General features: G+C 29.9%; 1 pseudogene; it reads left to right on the top strand.

The window, feature by feature from the left end:
• Positions 1-4,451: 4,451 nt before the first annotated feature.
• Positions 4,452-5,753, top strand: LOC149263813 (aspartic proteinase nepenthesin-2 pseudogene; annotated as a pseudogene).
• The last annotated feature ends 878 nt before the right edge of the window (positions 5,754-6,631 follow it).

The following is a 6,631-nucleotide window of genomic DNA, read 5'->3' as shown; positions in this document are numbered from 1 at the left end:
TTGACATGTAATATTATTAAAAGCTTCAGTTATTAGCTGTGAAAAAAAGAATTTGATGCGCAATACTTGAACATATACAAATTCTTTTTATACAAGTATAAATGCAATGATGTGGCAATTTTGTATATGCATTAACAAATGTTAATAAAGAGCATGTCGCTAATAATTATATGTTATAACCTCTATCTACCACTTTCATTTTTTAGGGAACATCCATTTAAAGTTCTGCTAAAATATCCATGTTAAATAATATAGTTTGTAGTGTAATATTTTTTTAATATTTTGGGAAATTTTTTAGTATTAAAAAGTTACACTAAAACCATGCTTTCTTTGTAGTAAGAACGAAATTTTCATTTTACATGAAATTATAAGAATATTCAAAATTTAATATTGTATGTCATTAGATGTTTCTTCATCAACATTTATCACAGACCAAATAATTTAGATTCAAAATGTACTTCACTAAGTCCACATTACATTTCCATAGACAAACTTTCTTAATCCAAATTAGCAAAGTAATTCATTAGACATATAGAAATTCAAATAAACAATAATGGCTTGCAATCAATCACATGCATGCAACAAAATGGAAGGTCCAAAACTTTTGATGCATTCTCAAGCAATTTCCAATATCATAATTATTCACTTATGATCTCGCTTGAACTAAAATCCTTACTATATCGTCACTATAATTACATATTATTGAACATTAATAAACATCATGCAAAACCTATTAAGGATCAAGGAATAAATTTAAAAGGTGAGGTCATGTTCTATTTTGAAGGGCTATTGGTGGTTTTAACATTCCATGTTGAGAAATAGAATAAAAGAAAAGAAAGGGGAATTATTTCATCGATACAAAATTAATGCATGTCTAAATATTAATGTTATTATCTTGAGAATAACATTACGATATATTATGAGTTTTTAAGAATTCATCCACAAAGATAGAAAACTTGATACTTATAATGCAAACAAGATTTAAAAATTAAATGTTGAATTATATGCACATTTCTTAATATTTGAATATAATGGTGAACCAAGATGAACATGTACGTATCTATTTATTATTATTAATTTTTATATATAATAATTTTTATATATGAACATGTACGTATTTTGATAGCTCGGTTATGCTTGTACTTATGTGACACATGATCGATTATGACTATTATCACTATAACTTTTAGTTGAACCCACACACACTTCCGTGCATGGATGGCATGGTAAATCAAGGGATTTGAACCTCATATTTTCACAATATCTTCATATCACAAGAATCACCAATAAAATTGTACCTTGTAAGTAAGTTTAATCTATGAATATTAGTTTGAGAAAAAAAAATATTTTTTCTAATATAAGAATTAATACAAAAAATACATTTTTTTATCTAAACAACTAGAAGATAATTATAAAAAAATTATGAGTACTAGGTCTCTGAATATTTCAATCAAATACTTAATGCTTCAAAAATATATTTTATACTAAAAAGAAAGGATTAAGTTATTCATAATAAAATTTAGTTGTTAAAAAATATGAAACTATGCTATAAAAAAGGTCTCCATTTCTTACTGTAATTCTGATTAATTATAACATTGTAAACTATATTCATAATTTGGAAAGAAATTTTTCCAATTGCACAAAAGCATAATCAAGTTTCTATATTACTCAACAAAATTTACTTATTTCAACGACTAAATTATAATATGACATATCAGAAAAAGTTTTTCAAAACTAATCATTAAAAAATATATTCCCTTGAATTTTATTTTCTACACTACTAAGTCCAATTACTTGGAAAAGTAGCTCGAGCAAGTTCTAGACTTAATGTAACATTCCTTACAATAGTATAAGATTCAACACGGTCATCAATACTAATATATGTATTAATGGATATCCTTGGGATCAATAACTCCTAGTGTACGAATACATATATATGAAATCATAAGTTAAAGAAGTTGTAAAAGGAGCCCATAACAATAACATTTATCGATTACTAATATTATGTTTCAAATATGTACTTTAAACTAAGAAACAATCTTTTAACTATTCATTGAAGTTATAGTCATCAAAAAATATAAATCTGTGTTGTACAAATTATTTTTTTATTAAGGTAATTATAATTAATGGTGACATTATAAATTATTTTATAATTTGCATGTAATTTATTTTAATAATGAAATTCTATAAACAATTTAATACATTATCAAAACCAAACTATATATTGAAGAAAATAATTTGCATGTAATTTATTTTAATAATGTAATTCTATAAATAATTTTATACATTATCAAGAAAATATTTTATAGATTTCTCTAATATTATTCAAATTCAACTATTTAGTCAAATATTTGACGATTACTAAACAACTTCTTCTTTTTTTATGGTGGAAAAACATTTGGTACCATAAAAAACTATTATTTTCTCTTGTGGTGAGATTATTTTTTTTTTTATGAAAAATATTTGTACCATACAAAATTATTAGTTTGTTTAGTTGTGAGATTTTTTGCTAAAATTTGGGAAATAAATGTGATTAAATCTTGATTTATTTGGGTTAAACTGGTTTTTGATTATATATATAAATTTGTGATTAAATCTTGATTTATCTAGATTAAACTGGTTTTTTTGATTATATATATAGATTTAACTGACATTTCCATTATAAAAAATCCACCCACAAATTTGTGATTTCAAAAAGGCCTACTAAATTCTAAGCAAATTGAATTGAATTTTTTTTCTAAACATCTTACATATAAACTATGCTTAATCAAAATTTAAATTTTACTAAATCTTTTATCATTTTCTAAACAAATTTGAAGCTTTATAAAATGTAAAACAAAATCTCAAAAAATGATGCAAACTTTAAATTTGATCCTTTCTACGGCTATAAGGTGGTCACATTAATCGAGGAACATAGTAAAAGGACAAGACTGTAAAACCAAGCCATTGGTCATTTTAAAAGGAGGAACCGACTGGAAGATTTTTAATTTTTTTTAAAGGTTATTGAAAGTTTGGATATTAATTTTAATGTTGGATAGGAAATGATATATTTTAATATAAAGTTGGCAAAAATGGTATGATAATATGAGATTTGAGTATAGTTATTTTTGGCTTCTAGAATTTTGGTATTTGAAATCGATTTACGGTAATTTTATTTGTATTCTAATAAAATATTTTTTTTCATCATAAATAATTTTGTTTGAAAACTAAATTCTATCCAAATCAACAAATCTATCAAAATAATTAGTCAATTCGATGAAACCTAAATCAAATATAATTTCATTGCAAATTCTAAAATATTTTGGTAACTTGATAAATTTTATTTATTAATGTTTCCCAATTTTTGAATGAAATATCCCATTTAACCTATATGGATGAAAATTAAATTTCATAACAACCCATTTATACCAATTATTTCGTAACAAATTCTTTATACCAATTACTCTAATCAAAGAAATTTGAGAGTAGCTCTGCTATAGATTCCAAAATGTGGTAGTCTAACTATTCCAAAAAATTACCTGGAAATTTATGGAAATTCTAATTACATTTAAAGAAAATCGAACAATAATTTTTGTAAATCCAAATTCCTATTACTTTTAGCCATCACAATTCTTACGATATACAACTCCTTTTGAAATAAGTTGACAATTTAATAAATGTAAATAAACTTAACTCCTTTTGAAATAATTAACTTTGCTATTTGACTGTTATTATGTCAATGACATTTTTCAAAATTTTCAAAATATACATTTTCGAAAACCACCCTTTTCCAATAGCGGCGTCAAAATGGGCAGCCTTTTCAAATTGCGGGCGTCAAAATGGGTAACCTTTTCAAATCGCGAGCGTCAAATTATAAAAAAAAAAATTAGGGAAAACTGGACATTGTGTGAACCATATAAATTGCAACAACTGATTTGCAGCATGGTAAAAAATTATTCCAAAACAGCCCAGCTCCAGTAGCGACATCACAGAGAGCTTGTGGATTGGATGGTACTTGAGGTTTACTAATTTGGACAAATTCGCCTTAGGGAAATCTCAGAGATATAGAAATAAACAGTAAACACGAATAAAAAAGGAAACAGCGTTTACTGTGTAATATGCATTTAGTGTGCAAACTACGAACACACATAACATAGCAAACATCGTTTTACGGTGTAGAATGCATTTAGTATCCAAACTATGAACACGCATACAATAGTAAAATGCGTTTGCTGTATGGTGCGTAATTTAGAATGCGGTTGCTGTTTCCTTATCTGTTTGGTGGTGCTCCATGCGGAAGGAGATAAAGCTGGATATTTTCTGCAACTGGCTAAAACACACATCCTTCTATGCCACTATGAGATTTTATATATGTTACTCTTATGCTTGTTCTCCTGCACTACACTGTTTCAATTCCGAAGTATATGAATAGCTAAAAATCCATGGAAGGGCAATTTAGATTTCACATCCGCATGGGGTCTGCTCTGTTCATGGCCATCCTATTGCTTTCTGTGTCAGATACGTTTTATGTAAATGGAAAAAAAGTAGCTGATACAGAGCAGTTAGGATTCAGAGCAGATCTGGTGCATGTAGATTCGCTGATGTCCCCATTTAGTCCGGGGAATATCAGTTACGCTGAGCGCATCCAAAGGGCAATCTATCGAAGCAGGCAATTGGTGCAGAGAGTGGGTGGAGCGCCTGTAATTAGAGGGAACGGAGAATTCCTCTTGAAACTGGCAATAGGTACGCCAGCTTTACCCTATTATGCGATTCTTGATACTGGAAGCGACCTGATATGGACGCAGTGCCAGCCCTGCGTTGATTGCTATAAACAGCCGACTCCAATCTTCAATCCGAAGCATTCTTCCACATACAGCAAGCTTCCATGCCAAAACGCGCTTTGCAAGTCGGATCCATATTCTTTTTCTTGCGGAGTTGCAGGCTGTGAATTCGATTACAACTATGCCGATTACTCAACGACATCGGGGAATCTCTCATACGAGACATTCACATTTGCTACTTCCAAATCTGGACAGAATCAATCAATCCCACATATTGCCTTTGGATGCAGTACTAGCAGTGAAGGCAACGCCTTCACACAAGCAGCCGGGATTGTGGGCTTCGGACGAGGTCCCGTGTCGTTAATTTCACAGCTCCCTCCATCAACACCCAAGAGGTTTTCGTACTGTCTGGTGTCAATTAAAGATTCCCAGTCAAAATCGAGCCCTCTAATGTTTGGAAAGCATGCGAAATTGAGCAGCAAAGGCAGGAGTTCGACTCCCCTTATAAAAAGCAGCATCAATCCGAGCTTCTACTATCTGGCTTTAGAAGACATAAGCGTGGGAAATACTTCGCTACACATTCCCAACGGTACGTTCGATATTCAACCTAATGGAACTGGGGGCATGTTCATCGACTCTGGAACGACTGCAACAATTCTCAATCAAGCTGCCTATGATCCGCTGAAACTAAAATTGATTTCATTAACTAATCTTTCCAGAGGTCATGGCGATCTAGACCTTTGCTTCATTCGCCCGTCCAGTGGAGCTTGGCCAATTTTTCCTACTATTACATTTCATTTCAGAGGAGCGGATTACCCTTTGACCAAAGACAACTACATGATTAGAGACACGCATGGTTATCTGTGCCTGGCAATGTTTCCAGACCCTGACAATTCTGTGTTTGGCAATATTCAACAACAGAACTTCCATATACTCTACGATCTCGAAAACGAACGGCTTTCCTTCAAGCCTGCTGTTTGCGACAGTTTATAAAGCATGGCATGCATAGCTGTTTGATTTCGATTGTTCATCCTAGATCTATTATGATAGATTGTTTCCCTGTCCAACTATTTTCATTATAAATTCAGTTTTTAGTTTAGTCATTATGAGTTTTATGGTTGATCATAGAGGCTCGCCTCCGTATTAAAAACAAAAAAACAATTTTTTTTTGTCAAACAAAATAATTTTTTGTCAGCCATAATTAATTTAATCTAGTTTTTAATTTGAGTAAGAAAAGTAATTTTTTTTATTATTTAATAGAGATGAGCGGAAACAGGGTTAATTTAATTTTAGTTGGAAGAAACAATGTGATTTCTCCATTACTTAATATGGAGATGACAATAAATAGTATTATTGATATTACTTTATGTACAATCAATTGTACATTAGTTTACATGTGATATTAAATTAACAATTGTACTAAATGTTGCAAGGGAAACACCCATAGCATAATATTAAACTTCTATTAAGAATAATATTGTTTTTTACAATCAAAATAAAGTTCAACTCATCGTTAATAAAATATGTATTAGAAACAATAAAACCTCACCCATTATTATTAGTCCCCTTTGCATTTTCTTAATTTCTCTTAAATTGTTAGGATAAAAATTATTAATGCCCACCATGGATGCCATATTAATTATGATGTTTCTGTCCCTACACTATTAGATTAATTTCTCTCTTAAATTTTATAGTCAAGTAAGATTATCTTAAGCAAGCAAATGAGGCTAAGCCATCACAAAGAGCTCCCTCTTCATATTACCCTTGAAATTATGTCCAAATGCTCTAACAACTAAAGGAAGCACTACATGCCTATGTCCATCTTTTAAATTTTATTATTAATGTCCACCATGGATGCCATGTTAATTATG

Source organism: Pinus tabuliformis, chromosome 6, assembly GCF_031772625.1.
Source record: "Pinus tabuliformis cultivar Carrire ecotype Pingquan chromosome 6, CPIR1, whole genome shotgun sequence".
In the NCBI taxonomy this organism is placed as follows: domain Eukaryota; kingdom Viridiplantae; phylum Streptophyta; class Pinopsida; order Pinales; family Pinaceae; genus Pinus; species Pinus tabuliformis.
This window is presented reverse-complemented; position numbering and strand designations above follow the sequence as displayed.